The sequence below is a fragment of the Pteropus vampyrus genome, unplaced genomic scaffold, assembly GCF_000151845.1.
Source record: "Pteropus vampyrus isolate Shadow unplaced genomic scaffold, Pvam_2.0 Scaffold41, whole genome shotgun sequence".
Lineage (NCBI taxonomy): Eukaryota > Metazoa > Chordata > Mammalia > Chiroptera > Pteropodidae > Pteropus > Pteropus vampyrus.
In genome coordinates this window covers 1,127,447-1,142,336 of record NW_011888822.1, presented here as the reverse complement: position 1 = coordinate 1,142,336, position 14,890 = coordinate 1,127,447, and the positions used below count along the sequence as shown (strand labels likewise).

General features: G+C 35.1%; 1 protein-coding gene and 1 non-coding gene across 12 annotated transcripts in view; one reads left to right on the top strand and one right to left on the bottom strand.

The window, feature by feature from the left end:
• The window catches only part of FHIT (fragile histidine triad), a 1,380,266-nt gene that overhangs the window by 753,322 nt on the left and 612,054 nt on the right, over positions 1 to 14,890 (top strand). The gene's annotated exons all lie outside the window — the stretch shown is intronic.
• Positions 8,206 to 8,336, bottom strand: LOC111738641. The gene has a single exon (XR_002779915.1). It is a non-coding gene; the product is annotated as a small nucleolar RNA SNORA31 (small nucleolar RNA).

Below are 14,890 nucleotides of genomic sequence, written 5' to 3'. Positions count from 1 at the left end.
CTTGCCTCCATTCAATCTCCTGCTTGGACTGTCTCCAGGAAAATAGTAAGCCTTTTTTCCTAGTCAGAGGGAATTTAGGATCTCCATCTATTTCTTTTGTATCATTTTCCCTGAAGACTTTTTTCTGTCATCTTCCTTGCTTCTCTAACCATCATCTACGTTTGGATAAACAGTATCTTTCCATTTTAATTCCTGGAGTCATCCAACATGAATAACTTGAAGAAGATTGCTGAGAGGCTGAGGTGCCTCCTGAGGCTTTTATCATTATCATAATTGTTGTTTAACTTCTGATTTGTCTAAAAAGATGTTGTTTTCTTTTCTTTTGTTTTTGTTTTGCTTGGGATTTCACTGGCATTTATAACAGGTTCATTAGACATTTTGTGTACCTTTGCCTGTTTATTGCTCATCAGAACCTTTTGGGGAAGGCAATATGATCTGCATTTTATTTATGAAGAAACAGACTCATGGAAGAGTTAAAACTGGACATACCATTGAATAGATAAGGTATTCAACCTCATTCACTTAGGTGATAGTATGTTCATGTAGGATATGCATGTCATTTACTGCTCTGTCCCATGATTAATTTAACACTTAAATGCCAGACACTATGTAGATGGTGGGATAATAGAGATAAGGAAGGTCCTGTTCTTATCTTTGATGAGCACAAAGCTCACAACTGGTAGTGTCATTAATACTAGAAACAAACAAACAAAAAATATGGAAAGAGAGATTAATTTGATCTAAAAATGAGATTAAAATATTTTGTTGCTCCCCATCAAAAATTCAAACAGAAGAGCTTTCATGTTTGCGTGTGTTCACCTTCCAAGTATTAAATTGCAATTTCAATCACAGATTAAGAGCACCTGTGTCAGTATATTTGTGCACAAGTTAGTTGAGATGTTTGTTGCATGGTGCTGCAGATCTTCAGTTGATCTGTGTCACTTGCATTAAGATTGGGGGGAGGGCATTTTTTTTTAAATGAGGTCTGGAATAGAATAGGCCTTTGGATTTGATTCTCCCATGAATGGATCCACGCGAGGTTAGGTATGAGGTGACATTAAAGCTCATCCCCTGCAAAAGGACTTTTCCTCCTGTGCTGCTCTTTAGTTGTTATGAGAGTCAGGAGTTGTTGCGATAAGAATGTTTATTTCAAAAGTAATACGTTCTATGTTCACTGTCGTTGAGGATTAAAACTCCCCTCTCCCACCCTTTCTTTCTTTGGCCAATAGAATGCTCATGTCTGTAATGTTGTGTTGCTTTTGCCATCTCTTATTTGTGTGATCCTCGAATCTCTACCTTCTTCAGTAGTTGTCCGAAGGAGCCCTTTGCCATTGCCATCACGTCTTCTGTGAAGAACTTGTCCTTTGTTTTCCCTGCATGGTCGAAGCGGGTGTCTCTTTGTGACCTGGATAATTAGTTGGTCATGCATTTAACGCAGCTGTTACTCCATTTAACTTCCACGGAGTAGGGTTTTGGGAAGTGACCTTTGTGTATAAAATACAGTTATACTTTTTAGTTTTGCACCCTGGAAGAGGAAAACAGTGTCCTTCTACACTTTTTTGTCTGACAAATATCTCGTCTCTTGAAATGCCGTTCAGATATAGCATCATCTCTGTGCAGTTTTATCCTACACAATTAGTTTTTACATTTCTATCTTTTATTTGTAGTGTTATAATTTATCTGTTTACTTTGGCCCACTGGACTATCAAGGGACTAATTTATTTATTTTTGTATCTTCAGTAAATAGCATGAAACTCGATATTTTATGGATATCCAGTAACTCTTCATTGGATGAATTAATAACTGAATAGTAGGAAACGGGGAACCATTGTAGTACGCACTACAACCATCTTCTAAAAAGATATCCAGACAATGGGATGTAGGATGAATTGGTGGGGCGTTAATCAAAAAGGTTAGATGGATGGCCTGTGCAAAAGTTCAGACTTAGATTTGGGTTTTGGCTGACAAAATAGAGATAAAGAGGTGGAAATGAGTAGTTTTGTGGGATGTAATTTGACTGGCCATTCATTTTGAAGGTGAAAGATGAGGCAATGATCAATCAGACATTCCAGTCTTGGATCAATAGAGATGAGGCGGCCCTATTGAGAGACAGAGTAGTTGAGAAGCAAAGGTTATAAGAAGAAGTTGTGAATTTGTTTTTGGCCATGTTGATTTTGAAGTAAAGGATAAGCATCTTTTATGATGAAGGGAAGAAAAAAGAATGAATTTGCAGACCTACTTCTTATTGCTATTATTTATTTTTTGCCTATTTCATATAGTGGGTATTGTCCTCATTTTGTGAGTGCCCAAAATGAATCTCAGTGAGATTATGTCTTACCAAAGGTCAGAAAGAATTAAAACTTTGGGGCCCCCAGGCTCTAAAAACCTGAGTTTTTCTATGCTACCACAGTAACCTCCTATGACAAATTGATCACTTTCCGATTCAGGTTTGGTATCTAAACTGTTCATTACTGTCCCCAGTGTCTTTCCTCACATTGTCCCTCTGTTAGCATTCCTTCTCTTTTTGCCTTCAACCTCACTAAATTGCATTTGTCTGTTATGGGGCCAGCAAATTCTTACTTTCTCAAGAAGACCTTTCATGATTGCTTCTTGCCCCAACCCTTATTCATCCCTTAGATTCTCCTACTGTTTAGTATTTTAATTTATTTAGTTACAAAGTGATCATAAATATTTAGGCTGCAAAGTCTAATACATATCCCCAAAAGCCCAATATTCAAATGTAATTGAAGTGATAAATGCTAACATTGGGAAACTTTAAGATCTACACATTTGTATTCTTTGTCCAAGGCAATGATCTCTTTCCTCAGAGTGAAAGAGCTCTGAATGTCCAAGTGTTTGCATAATTGCTTTTCATCTCATTTTCTGCTAATTGCTTTAGAACATCTCTGTTACATCCTGCCTTTCCCATCACTGTTAGGTTTCATTGACCTTTAAAAGAAAGGCAGCCCCTACCCTGAGGTATACAATTCCCTCACCTGGGATCTTTGCCTGTGATTCTGTTATACTTTAATGGAAGGCAACAACTGGCTCTGTGAAACTGGGCTTGTCTGGAGGATTCTGGAATTTTATAATCTATCGAGAAGATAAGGCCCAGGTGATAAACACCAGAACCTTCTGCTCTTGCCTCCTTGGTTAATGACAAATGATGTGTATGGATTGTTATGATGAAGGGGGCACAGGCTGTCACAGAATTAGGAAAAGATATTTTGATACATAAAGCAATAATGTATTTGGGAAGTTACTTTTCTCAGTTTTGTTATCCAGGTATCATGAAATCAAGCCAGTCTACTTAGTTCTATGAAGTGGCAAAGTCTCTGCTATGTAATTTTCAACCTAGACTCATGGCGGGAGGCTTCTTGGTGCTGTGGTATAATCTATCTTATTTGGCCTGCACTTACTGAATACCTATTATGTGCCCAGTGCTGGGGAATCACTGATAGGACTCTGCCCCTGAGAAAGTGATCTTTTGTTTCATGTTCTGTAACTTGGACTGGTAGACTACAAACCTCTTAAGTGTAGCGGCTATCACAACTACATTTGACTTATGCAACACCTGTTAAAGACAAAAAAAAAATAGAGCCTGCTATACATTATTTATTATAATTTAATTTAAATCTTTCACCAGTTCAATGAGTTACTATTATTCCATTTTATAGATGAGAACATTCATCTGTAAAACAGGATCAATTTCTCCAAATACCTAGAAGTAGTGAAGACCTGAGCCAAATTATAATCCACTTAATCTGGTTTGAGAGCCTATGCACTTGATTGCTGTGCCATAAATGCATAGAGCTGGCAGAGTAGTAAATGAGCCCCAGGCAGTATAGACCTGTCATGTTGTGCTTCTATTATTATTCTCTCCCACTTTACTTACTAATGTTTGTTGGCCTTTTTAAAAAAAACTATTTCCTGAAATAGAGCTGATTTTTGTTTGTTAGAATACTGTGATCTTATCATTTTTATTCCTAAAGCTCACACTAATTTTCACTCAGTTATTCTAATTTAATTTGATCTACTTCTTAAGAATATAGGGAATACCTGAGATCTCTGTAGCAAATGAGCAGAAGGAATAAAATGGTGTTCTGCTTGCTTTTTCCTTCCTCACTCCTCTTTGATCTGATTATGATCCATCCTTGGTTTCAATTAATGGCAAGTCAACAGAACCTAGCAATGCCTAGTTAAGGAATGGAAATCCTTCGGCAAAATACATCTCCAATGTTAAGCTCTACAAATAGTGGACATTCTGAAAGGAAGCCCATGGTTATTCCTAAGTAAACAAACACACAAACAAATATGTTCTGTCTTTAGAATGTTTTAATTTGATTTAAATCAGAAACATTTGTTAGATGGCTATTATGTCCAGGATGCTGAAAGACACTGGGAGGTTTGTTAAAATGCAGATTGCTAAGCTCCATCTCGTTTTGATTCAGAAGGTCTGGGTTGTAGACCTATAATTTGTATTTCTAATATGTCAGGTGTCTCCGAAGCTGCTCTTTCTGGATCACACTATGAGAACCACCCATCTAGTAGGAGGTCAGTTCTCACATCTGAGCCACTATGACCAAGAGGCACAGAAGGCTAAAAGCACTCTGAAAAGGGGCAATCTTTCCCAAGGAAGCGTGATTCACTTTTGTGAAATCACCAACAGATCATAGTTCAAATGATCTTTTGCAATACAGTAAATTTGTATAACAATATGAAAACATATACTCTAGAGAATGATATACCCAAGTATAACATCCACAGAATATTATCATGGTGTGCTGACTTTTCTGGCTTTGTATCAACTGATACTTAAATAGTGTGTAAAACTTTGTTGATAAATGACCATGTAATATGTTGGGACCCATTAAACACGATCCTGGCTGAAGACCTGATCATCTGAAGCAGCCCCAATTTTTGTAATCAGTTGAGAATGCCTACAAAGTATTTTGGACAAATCAAAACATATTATCATGGACTAGTAGACCTAAAGGAAAGAAAACCAACTTCAGCCAGACCTTGACTGTGTTGTGTGACTCTCTTCCACAATGTGGGTCTTTGCCATATAGCTTCGTTTAAGATTTTCATTTCCTGAATTTGGGCTGCTTTCACCAGTTACTTGGGATTGATTTAGTACATGTAGAGCACCTGGCCGAGTTCCAGGCACACACGTAATGGCAAACATGTATTCTGTGCCTGAAGTGTTTGAGCCGAAACCTAAGAGAAGTCATTAAGGTACAAACTCTCTTTCCAAGTCTTAGTAAAGGTATTTTAGGATTTAAATCTTCTGATTTAAAGTCTTTGTCTTTCTGATATATGATCCTTGTGAACAAGCCCCTTTTGATTTTCTGTTCCTTAAGAGGGAATGGAACATTTTTGTCAGTCTCAAATGTCTGTTATTTTTTCTTTTTGGTAGCTTATTTTCTCCATTCTATCATATCCTCTGAACACTGTGAAATGGCATGATGGCTACCTATAATAGCTTTGTGTTTTACTGTGGTTATCATGTGGTTGAGAAAATTTAAAAACTGGCTTTGTCTTTTAAAAATTGGCTTGCCATCTTAAGTTCTTCTATTTTGTATGAAAGACATAAAGAATAAGCCTTCACAGCCTTCCTCATTGTTGATTTTGTTACTGCTAACGAACTTTGACATTGGGCAAGTAGAAAACGCAGTTGAACTCACTCGATTTAACAGTGGAAGATGTGGTTGGCATGATCCTGGGAAACTTTCTGGAATATGTTTGTGCATGTATCAGAAAGCTTTGCTCTATAACCATTGCAGCATTATTAGGGACTGATGAAGCAGATCCCGTTTGTTGGTAAATACCTCTCACATATACACAATCTTAAATATATTGTCATAAATGTAGTGTAAAGTTATTTCACATTAATGTTTTGATTTCTTATAACTGTCAAGTTCTTTCATTAGTACAGCATGAACTAACAGTGCTCTTCCATGGCACAATTATTTTCTGAACTCTAATCTCATTGATGGAAGCCATTTAAATTTACTGCTATGCTTCTTCAGTTTGGGTGTCAATTTGATAATAACACAGTGATTAACCAAAGGCATCTTAAGGATGACAGAGGTAAGGGACAATTTTCACTAAGTGAAAGTATGTAATTACCTACACTCTAAAAAAGATTACAAACAACAGACAAAGGAGGTACACCTATGAATTACAACAAAGAGCTTCTGAATTGATGATTTATTTCAGTTGACATTTGTCTTTCTTGTCAGGATATGTTTTAATTTTTTTTTGGTGAAAGAATTGAAAGAAATGCCTGTTTGTATTTTCAAATAATTCATTCTACTTGTAGACAGCTGCTACTGATTGTTCTTTGCATGTCCATTGAGTTTTAAAATCTAGTTCACTTTGGCTTTAAATTTACTTTTTTAAATAGCATATTTAAATTTCATTTGACATACTAAAAAGTGTATGTAGCCTTTGGAGTTTTTAAAATCATTTAATGTCATTTTCTTGCTTTGTTTTTTTTCTTTTAATAAAGCCATCTGTTTAGTAAACATAGAAAATTGATTGATATGAAACCCAAAAAGTTCATAATGACAACTAAATAACAGATGACAGATTAGACAAGAACAAGTCATTAAGTTGGCCTATAAAAGGACAGCCATCTGCACCACTAAAACAATCTTCCTATTGATGACAGTAATAATTTTCTGACTCCGTGACAGCTAAGAATTTATAGAATAAAATGGAAAGCTTATAAATTGAGAAGTGAAACTTGATTTGGGGTAATTAGTGTAACCATTTTATTTCAGTGTTACATGACAAATGAATCAAGATTATAACAAAATCTTTGAGAACAAATAATCATTCTGTGTATACATGTGTGTTTCATCTGACACACAAAATGACTAATCTACCATTTTTTTTTTTGGACTAAATTATTAACAAATGTAGAGAATCTAATTCATTGCAGATGAAAAAGATTTATGCTTCAAGATTCTTTAAAATCCTACTCTACAAATTAGTGACATATAATTAAAATATAAATTTAGTGCCCATGTTTAAGGATAACCAATCACAGACCCCTAGGACTGAAAAGGACCATAGGGCCATCTGTCCTTACTTTGCCAACGCTGTCATCAAAGTTGAATCCATTTTAGGATCACTAACAAAATACTGGAAAATAACAAGGAATGATATATATTTTGTAGAGTTAAATAGAATCTTTCATAATAATGATATATGTTTTGTAGGGTTAAATAGAGTCAGGTACAAGCAGTTGGATATGGTTAATTTGAGAGAACCTATAGCTGTTGACATTTAAAAACCAAGTTGAATTAGTTGGTTTTAATTTAGAATTGTTTTTCATATTCTCTCAATGAGCTAATCCTCTCATTAATGCTAAATGACTTGAACCTTTGCTTTTTAATGTGTAACTATTATTAGAATTGAATGTGGTAAAAGTGACTTAAATGGTATTGGATTCTTTTTCTGGTAACTATTGTTTCTCTGTTTCTTCACATTCTGTGTGGAAACACCTTAATGAATACTTATAGCATGAAAAGATATTGATATTTAATTGGCTTGGGGCTTTGTAGAGAATAGTCCTATGTCAGAACCTAAGGATTATTACTAAAACCGAGTCACTACTTAGCAGGGTATAGGAACTTTATGCCCCCCAATCCTGTGCTTTGGGTTTTTATCATTTTTATGTATCTGATTGTCCATACTCTATATGGGTAAGAAAAGTTTAAAGTAAAAATATAAAGAAGAAAACAAGACCCTGATAAGTCTACCTTTCACAGATATCTACTAATACCATTTTAATGTACATACATTTTTGCTAGGCATTTATGTATATTTTAAAAATAAAACAGTAATTATATTTAAAATAATGTTTGGTGCCTACTTCTTTTTCACTTAGTATATTGTGAGCATGTCACATATCCTTAAAACACTTTGTTATTCCTAATAGTTATTTACTGTATCATAAACTATATTCAATATTACCAATTCTTTTTTTTTTTTTCCAAAAAATCTTTGGCTGCCTTTAATTAGTTTTAACCCTAAAGCTTTTAAAAGTGGAATCGATCGGAAGGCAAGAATGTAGGGGACTAGTTTTCTAGCACTTCTCTTGTAAACTCATATTTTAGATTCTTCTTTGGAGTAAAACACACTCTCCAGCTGTTTACAAGATAATTTCTGAGTTGTTAAAACTCTGTGTTCCTCCATTGTATTCCCCCATTCAATCTTGGCTGCCAGTCAGACAGAAAGAAAGCACAGTGACCGTTTTTTCTTGCATCTGCACTGGGACCTTAGCAGCAGACAGTAACTGTTCCAGGTCTGTCAAATAGATGCGTATCAATTCTTTATTATAGGACATTTAGATTACCCCAGCCCATCATCATGATAGAAAAATTATGGTACATAAATCTCTGGGCATGTGATTGTTTCCAAGAAGTAGGATAGTTAGGATAAATTTGTAAAATTTGTTAAAGCTTTTGTTGCATTATACCAAATTTCTCTCTAGAAAAGCTATTGGACTTAGCCTCACTATATGAATATTCATTTCTTCTCACACTTCTTAATGATTTTAAAAATCTTTGCAATTTTAATAGTGAATATGTCTTATTTCAATTTGAATTCTTGTTTATTAAGATTGCCGTTGTTTTTTTAAATTTGTTTTTCAGTTGCTCAAATATTTTTTCTTCTGTGAAGTGACTTTTTGTTTCCTTTGCCCATCTCATTTATAAAGTTTACTTTACAAATTAATAATAACAACTAAATTCCTTTTCGTGTTAAAGCTCTTATGTTTGCAGGATGTCATGCTAGTGAGATGAAAAAGCTCACTTCTATTTTGTTTAATTAAAGCTGTTATGCCAGGCAGTATTCATGCTTAATAATTTATTTCTAAATTGACTGGACCAAGAGTACTTCAGACTTAGACTCACTAGCAAGAGGTGGCATAGAAAATGTCTGCTACTAATGTGTGGGTCCCGTGGACTTTGGGGTAAGGTAAAAACTCTCTCTGGCAGTTTTCAGTCTTAGGCCTTTTGAATAGACTTTTTTTTTTTCAATCAAGTATTTAACTTGCAGTATACATTGGATAGTTCATAATAATGGTACAAGCAATTAATCTTTTACTGACCACACTTGGGCATCTGGAAAGAAAAAAGAGAGAGAGAACCACATCTTGGTTTATTTGATATGTAGGAGATGATGGATGAGGTGAGTAGAGAAAGAGAGAGGATTCAAATTCTTAGTGGATCTGAATTTTCATCGTATTTCAGATGGAGCAGGTAAAATCCCTGAAGGAGTCATAGCAAGAGTGATGGAATAACATTAAGATCACCTGAAAGTTTTTTCACGAGGAATGATTTTAAGTGTATCATGTTAAACCATTGAAATAAACACGAAGAACTGGCCTTTATATAAATCAAAGTTATTCAACTGAAAATTAAGGCTATCTGGCAAACCATCTGTTATGTTTTATGGAATTGATCTCCAAGACAGATGTGAGTAGAGGGCTGAATCTCCCTCACGAAGTCGTAGAGCCAGTCCAACCACACACAGGGAGCTCCCTTGCTTCCTGGTATCTGATGAAAGTAGCTGACGAGGAACCTCAGAAGAAATGCTCTCAGAAAAGCATCACTCTTTATATTTGATATGAGTTAATAACATTGATATATTGCTTGAAGCAAGATATGAGAAAAATTAACTTCTGGGTATAGTGGGTACCTATGATTTTTTTTTTTTTCAATTCAACATGTGTTAGGTTGTAAAATTCTTTGTTTCCTATCATTCTGCATGAATCTTTTACCCTTGAAGGTCCTGCCTCAGGCTTCCTGCTAACAGATTTAGTATTTCAAATCTCTCAGCATATTTCACCCACATTTTCCAAGCTTATTGTTGCCTCATTTTAAAGTGCTTCTCTTAGCTTTTATATAGCCTTGGGTAATAGCATTTATTTATTTACTCTTCACTTATTATTTATTGAGCACCTACTATGGGCCAGAAACTTCCTGCATGCTGGAAATACAAAAAAGAAACTCATGGTTCCTGATCTCAAATAGCAATTTGAGTAGGTATGACAATCACATGAAGAGATAATTATAATACAAGCAAAGAAGTAAAATGTTTGATGTTGCGTAGGTTATTAGGGAAGCAGTGAGGAGGGACATATTTATCAAGGAAGGCTTCTTGGAGTAAGGGCTACCTAGTTAAATCTTTAGGAGTCATAAGGGTTAGCCAGAGCAAGGACTGAGAAGTAAAGAAAATGCATAGTTTCTGCAGGAGTCTATACATGATTTTGTTGTGTTAAAAATAAGTTATGAGCAGGGGATGACAAAAATGACTTATCTGTTTCCTTGCCAATTGTAGGTACTATTAAATTCCCTAGATTTCAAATGGTCCAGGGAAGAGTAGTAGTATGAGAATTTTAAAGGATTTTTTTGTCTTGCTCTCTTCACATCATTTTGTTGTTATCAGCTTATTACAGGTAATATCAGCTCATCCATTGCTTTTAACTGTAGTGATAACAAATACTTATGTAACTTTGAAGGATAATGGATGATAAAAACTGCTTCTCCACAGTCCCTATGTCCCTGACCTTGATCTTCTCTACCCTGTTGCACACATCATTGGACAAAATTCTGTGTCAAAGAAAATACCACCTTTCTCTTTTTCTGCAGTTAGACCAGACCTATCTTCCTGTCGTGCTGAGGAAATGTACAACAGAGCGACTCAGTATGGGTCTGCTGCTGGATAAAGAGCTTGCATCAGAATGTAATTGAAAGCATTGCTTCCTTCATTGAGAAAGTCTTACTGTGAAAACTAAACATCAGCCAAACTAAATAATGTGCCTAGTGAGGTAGTTGATTTACATTTTGGGGCAAACTCCTTGTATTAGTTTATTATTACTATATAACGAATTATGCAGAATTTAGTGGTGTACAACAAGACACATTTATCATCTCAGTTTATGTGGGTCAGAAGTTCAGGAATGTCTTAGATGGGTTCTCTGCTTCAGAGTTATACCAGTTTGTAATCTGGGTTTCTCTTGGGGCTGTGGTCTCATCAGCCACGGGATTAGCAAAGGATTCACTTTAAACTCCTTCAGGTTATTGACAGAATTCATTTTCCTGTGGCTGTAGGATTCAGAACAGCTTGCTTTTTCAAAGCCAGAGTCTTATATAACATAATCATAGAAGTAACATATCACTTTTGCATGTTCTATTGGTTAAAATCAAGTCACAGTTTCTTCCTTCACACAGGAGGGATTATACAAGGTCATGAATGCCAACAGGCAGGATCATGGACGTTACCTGTCCACAACACTTCTTGTCTCTTCTGGGGCCAAGAATAAATAGGTTGAAGAGAGTGGCAATATTCATGGACCATACCTGAAGTAGCACTATTAGTGTAATATAATAAAGGATAAGGAAAAGGGAGAGATAACTCTGTTTCCTTTTAGCTTCTTTGATCAGGAAGAAAGATGACATCATTTTGAGGGGAGTACAGATGTTTTATTTGTTCTACATGATGATTTTTTTTAAAAAAATTGTGACATCACATAAAATTTTGGAGCTAATAAGTAAAAATTTTTATCTGTGGTTCCATTAAAAAAAAAAAAATAGAACACTCTAGTAGCTTGGGACCCTCTACCTTCCTGCCGGGAAAAATTGGCCAGGGCTTAGTAGAAGAAACCCACATTTTTTAGTTGGGTTTACTGAAAAATTTCTACTGCTCAGAAACTCAGTGTACAAATACCCTGTAATCAGGCCCCCTCTGCTAATTTACTCTACCTGACCAAGCTTCTTCTGGCATTTAAGAGACATCCTGAGGACCTTTGGCTACTCAGTCCCAATTGGCATTGCTATTGTTACTGTGGTCCTTGATCCTTTTACCCCTGCTGTAGGTTTGGAATTATATACTGTAACTATCTATTAATTTTATATTTATAGAATGTAATCGTTACTTACAGCATTTTTAGTAGGTGACCACATCAATACTGACTTTCTCTGGCTGTCTTTCAGAATGATGGTTTCCAGTGCCTTAGTTTTAGCTGCTGCAGCCGCGTAAATAGAATGAATCAGGAAATTGTAAATACTTGAGAAAACAGATGTCAACATAACCAGGTCTTATCCTCAGTGAGCTGACAACCTTGAAGGGATTATGTGACATTAGGCATAAATATAGCAGTAATATATGATTTACAACACTTTACCTATAATTTAGCAATTGAATTTGCATATATATACACATATGTATATCTGTTATTTCTTTACAAAACATTATCCAAGTTGCGATAAAGTTTTTAAAAAATTGATCTTTGAATAGTGTTATGCTTTCTATCAAAAAGCTGCATTTGCTGAAGTCCTTGGTTTATGAATAAACTGTTTATATCCAGAAAGATCTTTTTATTTTTGGATTTAGTATAACCCCAGGAAAAGTTAGATGTGATGAATCCTTTAAAATATAGTTATTTATCAGTTCATATTTTTAAAATAGTATTAAACCCCTTAATTGTGGGGGCTGTTAGTGTTTTGTCTTTTAGGGAAGCATTCCAAAAGCCATTTAAAAATCCATATTTGTTATATTTGTCCAGATGGTAAGTATTAAGATATGACTATTTTCTTGTGTATAATGCATTCTTTCTGTCTATCTTGCAAAATCTGTAAATAACTTGAGATCAGAGAGTATTCTTAATACTAGAACAAAGACTGACAGTTAGAACTTGTGTGTGGAAGTTAGCTGGTAATGTTTTGTTGAATTAGCTTCCAATACTTAAAAACTGAGACTGCATAGAAGTCTCCTAATTTACCTTGTCTCTTTAAAAATGGGTAATGAATAATGGTTTATTAATTATTTTAAAAAAACACAGCATTAGTTTGACTTTATGAAATCTGGCTCCTCTATTGAGAAGGTAAAACAACAAAACCCGTGCGCAAGTATGTTGGATGTCAAGTAGCGCCACGCTGCAATGGAGTTTATTGCTCATACTTGTGGAGTCAGCTGGGGCTACCTAGGCAACACTGTTGAACTTGGCTATGTTCACTCACATGTCTGGGGTGGGGTGGCTGGCTGTGGGGTGATCTGGGTTCACCTAGGCTGTCCTTGTCTAGAGTGACTCAGCTTCGCTTCAGGTATTTTATTCTCCAGCAGGCTAGCTAAGGGATGTTCTCATGCTGATAGCGATGGGGGAGAGCACAAAGAGAAATACACAAATGCTTTTCAAGGCTATTTCTGGGTCACATTTGCTAATATTCCATTGACAAAATCAAGTCACATGCTGAGTCATGTGTCTATAGGTGAGGTAGAATGCATAGTGGGAGGTCACTGCAGAATCACATAGGGTCATCCTTGCGGTCCACCACAAGTGCTACACTCTCGGTGCCCATGACTTATTTCAAAATCCTACGTATACATATACTGTGTGTGTGTGTGTGTGTTTGACCTTCTTTGCCTGTTTTAGAACTATAAAACTAAGCCCTTTCAAAAACAAAGTGAATAAATAACTGTAATCCTCTTTTTCTTGAGTGGTTTTTAGTGCACGTGTTAGTTTTCCTTGTGAAAAAAATACAAAATGAATCTTTATGAAATCCTTGATTTTAATATAGACTCTATGACCTTAGTATAAATTCGACACTATTTTGTGTGAAAAGCTTTCAACGTCATTGGAAATATAAAACTGTTTATTATTTTGCTTCAATGTGGAATTACTGTGTAAAAAAAAAAAAAATCAAGCAAGCAACAGTAATTAGCAGCCTAACCTAAAAACTCTTGGTTAAGTAATTGTGTTGTTCATTTACTTATTCATTTGTAGAACAAACATTTTCAGCCCTTAGGTATAAAGAATAAGGGCTTTATAGAACTTTGTATTTTGAATGCAAGTGTATAAATAGACACATGTTTTCGTGGTGTAGTTTCTGTCTTAGCAGGATTATTCATTTTGCTAATTTATTAACATTTTCTTATATGAAAAGATAGTCAGATTTGGGGCAAATAACACAAAAATGTGTACAAAAAAATAGCGGTAATCCGAAAACAGGATTGAATATTTTAAATTTTACTTCAAACAAGAGAATCATCTTAGGGCTACAGACAATTTTTTCTTCTTAAGACACACTTAAAAAAATACCTACAGCCCTTTGCATCCACAATAAATGTTGATGTGAAAGTGTTACAGTTTTGTTTTTGTAAATTGCATAAGTAATCGCCACCTCCCCACGCTCCCGCCCTCACTTGCTAAGTTGATGCTTCCCTTTTTAATGGCTGTAATATATTTGTAAACATGTTTCTTAACTTACTTGAAAACATGTTGGTTCCATCTCATTTCTTTGCAGACAGCTTACTGTCTGTTGAATCTTTAGCTTCTTTTTTTCTAATGACTCCTTTGAAATATTATTTTAATGAACCTATGAAACACATCATTGTATTCTTTATGTTGTGGTTGGACTGCTAATGAGACTCATCCATTAAGCAAATGGCTTTGTAGGCAATACAAATGTAATAAATAAAGTTAGTCTGTTCTTTACTACTTTTTTGCTGATGGGCATACCTCATGCTGAGAAGGTAATGTTTCATGACCAAACAGTTCAGTTGGTAGGCAGATTGGGAATCTTTGCATTAAAAAAAATTAAAGAATATCATAAGAGCATATATGCAACACCCGCTATTTTTATTAAATTGTAAGATAATGTATTTCTGGTATAAGCATTATATTCCAACGTGGTATGCCTTATAAAGGAAATTAAGTATTCATGTGATCAATAGAAGTAAAAAAATAATGCTTCTCCGTAGAAGGAAAAAACCCTTCTTTTTTTTTTTTTTTTTTTTTTTTTTTTTAAGAAAGCAACACCTCTGCCATGGATTGCATTGAAAAACTAAATTCAGGTCCTTTCAATTTGACCTC